We start from the raw sequence: 11,630 nt of genomic DNA, 5'->3' as shown, positions 1-11,630 counted from the left end.
GATAAACAACCAATTGGCAAGCAAGAATTTCCTGGGAACTATACCTCTGCTATGCCAGTGGCACACTATCTTGACTGTGATAGTTGATGTGGTAAAAACCATCTTAACTGTGGTGGAACTATACATTGGGTGGCAGACCCTGGACTGTGTAAAATGGAGTGAGCCATCTAAGTACTGGCATGCAAGCATCCCTCATTTTCTTCTTCTGGCAGTACCTGTAATGTAAGCAGCTGCTGCAACCACCAGATACCTTGCATTACCTGCTATGATGGACAGTACTTTGACAGTGAGCTAAAATAACCCACCTTCCCCTAATCAATTGGAACAGAGTTCTATCACAGCAACAGGAGAAAAATTCAGAAGGGGACTCACAGGCTGTGTATTGGCCAGGCTTCTCTGTTTTCTTCAGCAGGAATCCAATCTCAACGCATTGCCCATTAATCCTAAAAAATAGGAAATGCACCCGCAGCCTCTTTCAGAGCCAACGCCTATGCTCTGCTCGGCTTACATGGTGAATCAGTGGCTTCCAAATGCCATATCACCTGCATCTGCCATTTCAGATGGTTGTGGGATGCTGTCCCCTCAAAGGAGGAATCTGCTTGTCATTCACACTCAAAGCATGAATGAGATGGGAAGGGACAGCTGGGAGGAGTCATGGTGATGACACTCACATAGAAACGTCTGTAACCTCCAGGGTTCCCTTGTTCAGGGCTCTCACTGCAAAAGGGAAGTTTTCCATTGGTGTCTTCATCTCTGGGATGTTCAGGCTAAACACTTTTGCCTTTCTGTACCAGGTGCCCGAGACCTATAATAAACAGAGCCCTGAGGACACTCCAGCCCAAGACAAGACATCCTCCAGGATCCAGCACATTGGCATGAAGAAACATTCTAGAACACTGGCTGAAACCACAGCCTGTCCTCACTCCCCAGTTCTGTGTGCCTGAAAACCACGTTCCAGCTAGGCAGGAAGTGTCTGTTCCCAAAGTCTTTGGTTCTTGGACAGGACGCAAATGTCCAATCCCTGAGAAATATTCTGGCTCTTGGAATCACTGCAACTAGGAAACTTCTGTGTTCGCACTCTGTAGCTAGGAGGATCCACGCCTGCTGGTAGAACAGCAGTAGAAACAAGTGAGCAATAGAGAGAAGAAAAGACTCTGGACAGAGGTGCAGTGTTAGAGGACAGACTCGAGGGAACTAAAAGTTCATGAGTGCAAGCTCCACTCCAGGCCTCGGGCATAGAAAAAGAGTCAAACATTCCAACTACAATGTCTCCTCTCCCTCCCTGACTCACATTCTTGTCTTCTGGAAGGAAGGGCAGGTCATCCTGGGCCTGTAGGACAGCCAGTAGACCAAACAGTGTGACAGTCAGGAACAGACTCTTCATCTTCAGGTTCTGTAGTCTAGACAAGGCAGGTCCCTGAGGTGATTTGATGAGACTGTGCTGGCTCCTCAGAGAATGGCCTTTATGTCCACAAATAGCACTGACCACACCTTTCCTAGACAAACCCATGGTCATCGTGGGGGTGGTTATCATGGGTTGAGATCTGGTGATCATTTTGTGCCAAACACACACACACACACACACACACACACACACACACACACACACACACACACACAATGCGCTGCAATGCACAGAACACACTACACTGGGGAAATGACTCTGGTACATGATTGGAGAACAGGCATCCAGGAAGGGAGGGCCCTGCCTTCCTCCTGCCCCTTCTCCACACCTCCACTTGCTCTCCAGCCACCCTTGGCTCTCTTGGCCATCTTATCTAGAAATTGGCTTCTCTCCCACTAAAGCTGAGAAAATGACTGAGCTTGCTACCACACACAACCCTGCCAGTGCCCTAGACACGAGCTGTGCCCTGGCAGACCACGAAGTTGTTTTCTGCTACTGAGTAGGCCTGCCCGAGATGTGAGCAGGAAAACATTGGATGTGTCAGGGTCTAGGTGACATCTCAGAAGCTCCTGGATTTCAGCTGCTCAGAGAGGGAGGGGCCACAAAGCAACATTAGAGGCCACAGTCACCTGAACAGTTTCACTCTGGCCACCAGGGACCTGTGTCCTCTTAGAGCACTTCTTACTCTACAGTGTTCCATCCCTCGCCTTTGGCCTCAGCTATAACCATCACCCATCTATCTACTCGATTACATGCCTGGATCCTAAGGAGTTGGGCTTTTATGCCTGTGCTTCGCTCTTTACTCCAGCAGCCTCACAAAGCAGTCTCCAGTCTGTATCCACTAAAGGAAAGTTTCTCCACTGCATGTCAAGGTCTCATCTCAAACAATGGGACTTCGACTTCTGATATTTAGCTCATCTTAGAACCTTGATAGCATATATGCAAATACCTGTGCACCCTTGACACACCTCAGGCTCCTTGCACACCTTCCTTTTTGACATGAGACCCATGGTGTCCATCAAAGCCACAGTTGTGAAAGTATCTTAAAACACTAGACTTGCTCTACCAAAGGCTTTCTCTACCTTCTCAGTTTGACAACTGGCAAGCCCTCGAGGTGACCTCTGTCACTCAGACTCCATTTCCCCACCCAAGGTGGCATGATACGCTGCAAATGGTGGATCCTGAGAGGGAAAGTGAGGCCAGACAGCCACTGGTGAAAGAGACCTCATGCAGCTAGAAAGCCTGAGGAGAAGAGACTTTCAGGAGGCAGGCTTCAGGAAACAGCTTGTGCAATGGAGGAGACAGGGGCTATTTAAACCTTAGCAGGTGGGTAGGGGCTTTCGGAGTGAGTGTACAATATTGGCCATGGTCAGGGCACTGGAGATGCCTCATTTGTATGAGGAGAAATTTTCAGTGCTGCTGGGCATAATCTTATATGGGGAGAGAAAGTTTAAAGGAATACTGAGCTATGAAAGCTTTCGAGAGGAGGTGCAAAAGTGCAGGCACATATCTTCTTTTGCCTGGACATACAGGTCCAGGACAGGAGTAGAGTTCTCCTACCCCTACTGACATCAGGATAAGATGTGCCGGGGGTGGGGTGGATAGGGGTTTAGACACTCTTCAACCCAACTCTAACCCTGAATTGGCACTCCACGCCCCCCCAAACCCCCATTCCCCACCCAAGTCCCATGGCCTTCAGGCACCACAGAGCACAGTTTGTGTTTGCTTTGAATGGTGAAGCAAGATTAACCCTTGCAGGCCTGGAAGCCACCTGTTGGAAGGACTCTGCTATTTGAGGTCACAGTCTTCCTAGCCCAGATAGCCTTTCTGAGTTAGATGCTAGATAGAGGATTCCCTCTCCCCAGGAGGGCCTCCAGCTCTCTGCCTGACCTTATCTGGATAGTGTCTCTAGGCATAGATGTCCCTAGCCACATTTGATATTGTCTTTGGCACCGCTCCCTGCTATCTCTCCCCTTCCTGTGTTGATAGGATAATTGGGTACTGCGTTCCCGTTCATATGATAGGAACGTGCTGCCAAATGCAAATCAAGCATCCTTGAAGTGTCTAGTTTCAACCAATCATGTACACCTAGCCTGGGAGACCCCTGCCCACTCCCCAAGGACTATATACCTTTTGTTCTCCCTGAATAAATTTGAACTAGCTCCATGAAGTGGTACCCAGAGGTTATTCCCATCATGCTCCTCCCCTTCCAAGCCCACCTCACCTTCTGCTCCTCCTGCCTCCGTGCATGGGCTGCTGGCCAACAGCCCCCCAGGTAAGAGGAGACCCACAGCCACCTTGGCCCAGAGCCCACAACTGAGCTGCCTTGACTACCTCATTTTCTGGATTGAGCCCAGCTCTCTCTCCAGCAGGAGCTCTGCTCTGTCCCTCCCCATCTGGATGGCCTAGACTCATCTGATCTGAGCTCTAGAGCTAGATTTTAGTCCCACAAAGGCACCTTTGTGCCTCTGTAGACCAAGCTTGGATGGTTTTAAGAATCTATAAACACTATTAATGAGCACTCTATGACAAGCCCTGGGCTGTGCTGAGGAACAGCCATCATGCAGTCCTGTAAGCTGCTACTGATCAGGAAGTATGATATCTGGGGAGTGAAGGGGTGGGGCCAATGCTCTTTAAGACCAGAGATTAGTGAGCAGCCTAGAGTCCTCTACACCCAGGGTGACAAAGACTTTCTTTACTTGTCCTGCAGACTACACTATAGATACTTTCGTCATCACTGTGTGGATCACTGATGTCAACACTTATGGTGGTGGTGTGTGTGGTTATTCCCTTACCAAAACCATGATAGTCACATGGTAATAATTGGCAGATGAGGTCTGCAGCCATGAGTCTTGTGTACAATATGCAGGGCAAACCTTGCACTTTACATCTACCCAACTGTCCTTGAGTCACAGAGGACTGAATTCTATCAAGTTCTGCAACTATGCTCATAGACACCTGTTGGTGAAAGACACCACCAGGTGGTAAAAGGGAGTGGACTGCAGGCAGCCCTGGGAGGACAGGTGGACGGACAGGAAGTTGAAGGCCTACTGATGGTAGATGCTCTCAGGAGTCAACAGAACAGTTGGATGTGGTTAATTCTTGTAGATCTTAGGGAGAGGTTTTCTGGCTCGTGTTGTTCCATTGTTCTAAGGCATACCTCTTCATGCCCCCCTTTCTTTCTGCTGGGATCCCCAGCTCTACAACTCTAGTCTTCATTGCTTTTGGCCATGTCCCTCACTACCATTGAACTTTAACCCCTCCTTGGTTACACCTTCTCTGGCCTACTAATTCCTAGGTACCTCACTACAAAGGACAGAGTCTAAACTTTACCTTGCATTAGCAGGTAGACTTCTTTTTAAACTTCTTAGTGGTTATTTGTGAGTTTCACATCATGAGCCCCAGAACCGCTCATCTCCCTGTCCCTGCATGTCCACCCTTTACCTTTGCAACCTCCTCCACAAAATTAAAAAAACACAGGAACAAATGAACAAAGGGCGGGGGGAAGCAAAGCATAGGAAACATCCTCATCATGAAATCTGTATTATGGCCTACCGTATCTCTCTGTGTCCACACATCTTCATCAGATATTTATTTATTCACATCACATCCCAATTGTAGACCCCTCACTGTCCTACTCTCCCTCCCTCTTCTTCGTATCCCATCACCTACCCCCTCAGGAAAGGGGAGACCCCTCCAAACTACCTATCTCAGCACATCAAGTTGCATCAGGACCGAAGGCATCCTCCTCTACTATAATGGCCTGGCAAAGGAGCCTTGCCAGAGGGAAGGGATCAAAAAGCATGCAAGGAAGTCCTTGTCAGAGACAGCCCCACTCTTCTCAATAGGGGACCCATATGAAGACCAAGTTGCCCATCAGACACATAGGTATAGGGGGCCTAGGTCCAGTACATACATGGTCCTTGGTTGATGTTTAAGACTCTGCAAGCCCCCCTGGGTCCAGGTTAATAGGCTATGTAGGTCTTCTTGTAGAGCTGCTGTTCCCTCTGAATCATTCTATTCTTCCTCCCACTCATCCATAATGCTCTCTGTACTCCGCCCAGTGTCTGGCTGTGAGTCTCAGCATCTGTTTCAATCCATTGCTGGGTGGGGCCTCTCGGAGGACAGCTATGCTAAGATCCCATCTGCAAGTATATCAGAGTGTCAGTAATGGTGTTAGGGGTTGGCTCTCTTTCATGGTATGGCCAGACATGAATTAGACATTCTCTCAATCTCTACTCTTTCTTTATCCTTGCATGTCTTGTAGGCAAGATAAATTTTGGGTCACAGTCTTGTGGGTGGGTCAGTGTTCCTCTCCCTTTATTAGGAGTCATGTCCGACCAGAGGGTGGCTTCTTCAGTCTCCACGTCTGCTGCTATTAGAGAGTCTCACCCCCATGTCCTTACAGGAGTCTACCCTGTTGTAAGTCTCCAGCCTATCTCAGAGATGCCCCAGACCGTGGTTTCTCTTCTCTCTGCATGTCCTCTGTTCCCCATCTCCCCTGCTCTCCCCACATCAGATCACCACCCTCATTTCCCTCAGCACTCCCCCTCCTATCCTGTTCCTTCTCTTCAAGCACTTCCTCTGTCTATTACTTCCCGTTCTCAGTGAGATTCGTGCATCCTCCTTGTCACTTAGCTTCTCTGGGTCTGTGAATTGTAATATGGTTATCCTGTACTGTATGGCTCATATCTGCTTCTGAGTACATACCATGTGTCTCTTTCTGGGTTTAGGTTACCTCACTCAGGATGATCTTTTATAGTTCCATCCATTTGCTTGAAAACTTCACGATTTATTTGTTTTTAATAGCTGAGTAATATTTCATTGTGTGTATGTATCACAATTTCCTTATCCATTCTGTTGAGGGAAATCTGGGTTGTTTACATTTTCTGGCTATTAAAAATAAAACTGCTGATTGGTGCTGGGGCCCGAGGAGGGGACGCGTGCCAGAACGGGGCCCGTCAGGACCAAGCGAGCGCGAGCGAGCGACAGACAGCGCAACCGCTGGGGGCCCCCCCGCAGGCCCTTTACCTCTGTGTAGAATGAGTCAAGGAGACTCGAACCCAGAAGCAATTCACATGCAGCAGAAGATACTCAAGGAGATGACAGGTGGAGCATAACAGGTTTGTTCTGGACTGTAAAGACAAAAGAGCCAGTCGTGCTGTTTTTGGGAGACTCTGTGGTACAGTTAATGCAGCAGTACGAGATATGGCGAGAGCCATTGTGCCCACTTCATGCACTTAGTCTTGGAATTGGGGGAGACACAACATGACATGTTTTATGGAGACTAAAGAATGGAGAAGCTGGAGAACATTACGCCTAAGGTCGTTGTTGTCTGGGTAGGAACAAACAACCATGAAAATACAGCAGAAGAAGCAGCAGGTGGGATCAAGGCTATTGTACGTCTTATAAAGATAAGGCAGCCACAGGCCGAGGTCAGGGTGCTGGGACTGTGACCTCGAGCTGAGAAGCCCAACCCTTTAAGGCAAAGGAATGCCAAGGTGTCCTCCGTTTCTTTATTAAAAGAAGAGGTAGATGGATCCATTTTATATGTGCATGAGCTTTGGTCCCCGGAGGGAGTGGGCATTAACCAGAGGGGGGAAGCATTGACCTGATCCTCCTAGGGCCAGATTGGCTTGTCAATATGTCTTTTTGAAGAGGAGAGGGAGGTCCTGATCTACTGTCTGTGGGCATCCCCAACACACAGTGAACAAGACAGTGTTCAACATCAACCTCTATGCAATCAGGTTTATTTCTCAGCGGACTCAGAGTCGGACGATCGGGTCCTCCCCCTGCGGTACCTTGTCCCACACCCCTTGCAGGTGCCCATGCCTTATGACAGGCAATATCTGAATATATGCCATTCTCCCTGTGCCAGGGAAGGGGGAACGGAGGCACATTTGTGTTCAAGTTCATCATGGCCTTGGTCTGACAAGTCAAGTTTAATGCACCTGTATTGCTTGAGCATCTCAAGCATCTAGCTGTTGTTTTACAAAGGTTGTGAGGTGTCTAAAAGCCCAGGGGCCAAAAGAGATAAGGAGGAGAAATCCTACCAGGGAGCCTAGAATGGATGGCAGCAACGTAGTAAGCCAAGGGGAGGTGGAGAACAAGTTATGGAACCGACTCTGTTCCTGTTCTCATTGTCTTTTTCTCTTTTCTAAGTCTTCTCTAACCTTGGCCATGCTATCTTTGACCACTCCAGAGTGGTCCATATAAAAGCAACGTCCTTCTTTGAGGGCAGCACAGAGTCTGCCTTGTTGGAGGAATAGCAGGTCTAGATCTTAGCAGCTTGTACTTTACGAGTGATCTCTGGATGGAGTCTGTTAGTCAGGTCAAAATCTGTTGAGACAAATACAGACTGGGGACAGAAGTTAAAATTGTATCCATAAGGCAGCTAGAGCAGGCTTATGTCTTTGAAACCCAGGAAAAGCATAAACATTTTTTCCAGAAGACTTGATATAGAGATTTGACAGACTCGTTTTTAATAAGCAGCCAGTATTTTACCAGTTTATTATAACCATTGATCTTATTTTAAATATGTCACTTGTACTTACCAACATTTAAACACTTTCTTAGACCCTCAAATAGTAAACATTTTTTTCAGACCTTTAAACATAGGAAGCCATTGCTAGGATGTGGGAATCTCTGTCTTAACTAGTTTAAATATAATTAATGCCATATTTAGCAGATCTCTGATAAGCTTGAGGACCAGCATATCTGTGTTCAATCCTTGTCTGTCTTCAGTTGTCTGCTCTAACTTATATTTTATAAACATAAAACAGAACATTATAATCTGTAGTCTGCAGATAAGTGCTAGAGGACCACATCTGTTTAATTTTAGTATATCTGAATTGCTTGTTTCTAGCTACATATTGGCTGATTATTCTTAGAAAACACCTGTGGTTAACTGAGCTAGTACCTAACAAAACCATGAACTTTAATTATTTTAAACAGTTTGTGATACTAGCTCTTAACTTTATATACCGGTTGTAGTTAAGGTGCCAGTGTGGCTTAAGAATGTTTATTATTATGTCTATAATTATTATTACTGTTGTGTTTTTAACCCACTAGCGGTCAATCAAGACATAGACAATATTAATTAATTAAACTATTTACTTTTTATATAGTGGGGCAGGTATGGGATCCTTGTCTCAATCCCATGTCATCTGTTTCTAATGATTTTTATTAACTTACCTTTTATCCATAATCTTAAATACTTATTAATGTTTTTTTATCTGGGCCACTCTTTTATGTAACTTATAGCTCTTGGTCTAGAGTTTGGCAATAATTTCCAGTATTTGTCCCAATCCTCCACTGGGTGGAGTTTCTCAGAAAGCATCTATGTTGGGCTAATATCTACTTATAAGTGAATATATACCATTGTTTGCCAGAACATATATTTTCTGCATTCTCAAATGTACCCATTCTTTTTTACTAGAATGGCTTTGCCCTTAATGTAGGGAAACAGTAACAGCTGAGAAATTTTATCCCCTGCATTAATTTGCATCTCCCGTTTTACACACCACGATTTTGATGTACAATAAGACCTTGAAAAGTTACATAAATGATAACCATTAAATTAGAATTTCTTTACTTTAGCATCAAGATTTATAAATGTAGAGATAGGAAACTTTGCCTATCATTATAGATCCTGGGCAGGATGCTTATTGTGTGTGAAACTTTTCTTTGCTGAAGATGCACAGCCTCTATAGTGAAAGTTGTTCATAGCCCATCACCAAGGAGTCCAAGGAGTGACTAGGACTGAAAAAGACCTTACCAATGGCTTTATCTGGTCATTGCTTACCACCCAGTTCCTGGAAAGACCCATCATATTAGCTCTCATTTTTAGCCACCTAATTTTTCCTGTTGTGAGTAGTGACCTTGTACTTGCCATGTTTGAGGGATTTGGGCTGGAGTTTAGAGCACATCATTAGGAGTTCAGGCAGCCCTGGGCTTCCTGCCAGTTTGATCCAGGCAGCCTGGTTCCAGGGACAGAGCTAGTTTATCAGTTTTTGTTGTTTCTTTTTCTTGAGAATCATTGAAATGAGTTAGAACTAATGGCCAGCAGATGAAATTTTGTCCTTTTTTCTCTAACAGAATATAATATATAAAACAACATTTAAACACCAAAGACAAGAGTAAAAAGTGACAAGTTTGTCTTTCTTCACTAAGAGGGGCAAGTTATGTGCCCTAGCTTGTCCGTCCAGTGGTCTAAGACAACAGTCAAGGGGGTTGATTATTTCTGTCTTATAGCAAGAAAGTCCACACAGGACTCCTATTAAGCCTGGAATTTGGAAACTGGACCACAACTGCTATTCCTGGCTTGATTAACCATAGTCCCCAATTTTATTTGGGCCTCTATAAAGGTACTATTCTCCCCAAATAAAGCATAAGAAACCTTAAGAGAACAATACCCCATTTTCCCTGAGCAAGTGGTTGGGTAGACTTTTGATTGCTCTCTTGAGCTACAGATGCTTATTTTCATTGGGAGTTGTTTATAAGTTATTGTTGCTTTTATTCAGAGAGTAAACAAAGTTGGACTCAGGGATGGCTCTCTTTTCCTTTATCCTTCTTTCATAGATATGGATATAGGGGTTGAAAAGAAAGAAGGGGGGATATAGAAATATATAGGGATGATAGGATAAAAAGTAGATTATTAAATCTACTCCTTATTTGTTACTAACAAATAAGGTTATTTTTAATTCATTGGTATACAATTTTGTATGTTGATACATAGTAAGATTAACTTTGATACATTGGTAGAGAATTCAAATTCAATGTTATTCTTCACACACATTATATTTCTACTCTAAAGGAGGCATTGAACCCATACAACTCAATTATAATATGAAACTTACTTCCAATACCTTGAAAGTGCTATTGTAGTCTGTTTAGGATAATTAAGTAATACAAATTAATAGTCAGTTGATGAAATCATGGTCATGTCAACTACAAGCCTATTTTTATCACAAGAATATACATCCTAGGTTTAATGTTGAGCATTTCCTTAAGTGTTTCTCAGCCATTCAAGACTCCTCTGTTGAGAATTTTCTGATAAGCTCTGTACCCCATTTTTAATTGTATTATTTGGATGGTTGGTGTTTCATTTCTTGAGTTCTTTATATATTTTTTATATTATCCCTTTGACAGATGTAGGATTGGTGAATATCTTTTCCCAATCTGTGTACTGCTGTTTAATTCGGTTGGTAGTGGCCTTTGCCTTACAGAAGTTTTCCATTTAAGTTCCATTTATTAATTGTTGATCTTAGAGACAGAGCTGTTGGTGTTCCAGCAGATAACATTTTTGATAGTACCAAGAACAACACCAGGCAGAAGGTGAACTGGCTGCAGCTAAGTGTGTCTTAGTTAGGTTTGTATGGATATGGTAAAACATCAGGTTCAAGAGCAACTTGAGGAGGAAAGTGTTTGTATACATTTGATAATCCATCATCCAGAGAAGTCAGAGCAGGAACCCAAGTCGTGAATCTGGGGGTAGAGCTAATGCTGAGGCCGTGTAGGAGTGCTTCCTACTGGCTCTCTCCTTGTGGCATGTTCAGCCTGTTTTCCTATAGCACCCAAGACCACCAAACCTAGAGGTAGCATGGCCCACAAGGAGCTACACAATACCACATCAACAACCAGTTAAAAACATATACCACAGGCTTGTCTACAGGCCAGACTTCCAGTTCATTTTCTCAATTGAAGTTCCATCTTCAAAAAAAAAAAAAAACAAACAAACTCCGGCTTCTGTCAAGTTAACATCAAATTATCTAGAACAAAATACACCTAAACTCCTTGGGAGTGGTCCGATATGAATATTAATAACACCCGAAGGTTCACCTGCAGTGTGTATATTAGAGCTTGATTCCCCAAACAGGCTTATTTTAGTCTTTTTATATCCCTGTATTTTATGTGTATAAGTGGTCTTCTACATGTATGTATGTGCCCTGCATAGATGCCAGTTACAGGAGGAGGTCAGAAGAAGGCATTGGACTCCCCTTGGACTGCACTTACAGTTATGAGCTGCCATATGCATACCATAAATGGATCCCAGGTTTTCTGCAAAAGTTATATATGCTCCTAACCAATGAGCTCTCTCTCCAATCCCTCATTGATTACGGTAGAACCTGAATTTCCATTACTCTGAATGCTCAGATATAGAATAAAATGTGTGAATTGTAAGTGGCTCAGTAAAAGAGATGGACCATGGTAACAGTGGCCAAAA

The 11,630-nt window shown here is 44.4% G+C and overlaps 1 pseudogene; it reads left to right on the top strand.

Annotated features, from left to right (window-relative positions):
* The first annotated feature begins 6,444 nt into the window (after nt 1-6,444).
* On the top strand, nt 6,445-7,020 carry LOC127207036 (platelet-activating factor acetylhydrolase IB subunit alpha2-like; annotated as a pseudogene).
* The last annotated feature ends 4,610 nt before the right edge of the window (nt 7,021-11,630 follow it).

This window comes from Acomys russatus, chromosome 24 (assembly GCF_903995435.1).
Source record: "Acomys russatus chromosome 24, mAcoRus1.1, whole genome shotgun sequence".
In the NCBI taxonomy this organism is placed as follows: Eukaryota; Metazoa; Chordata; class Mammalia; order Rodentia; family Muridae; genus Acomys; species Acomys russatus.
This window is presented reverse-complemented; position numbering and strand designations above follow the sequence as displayed.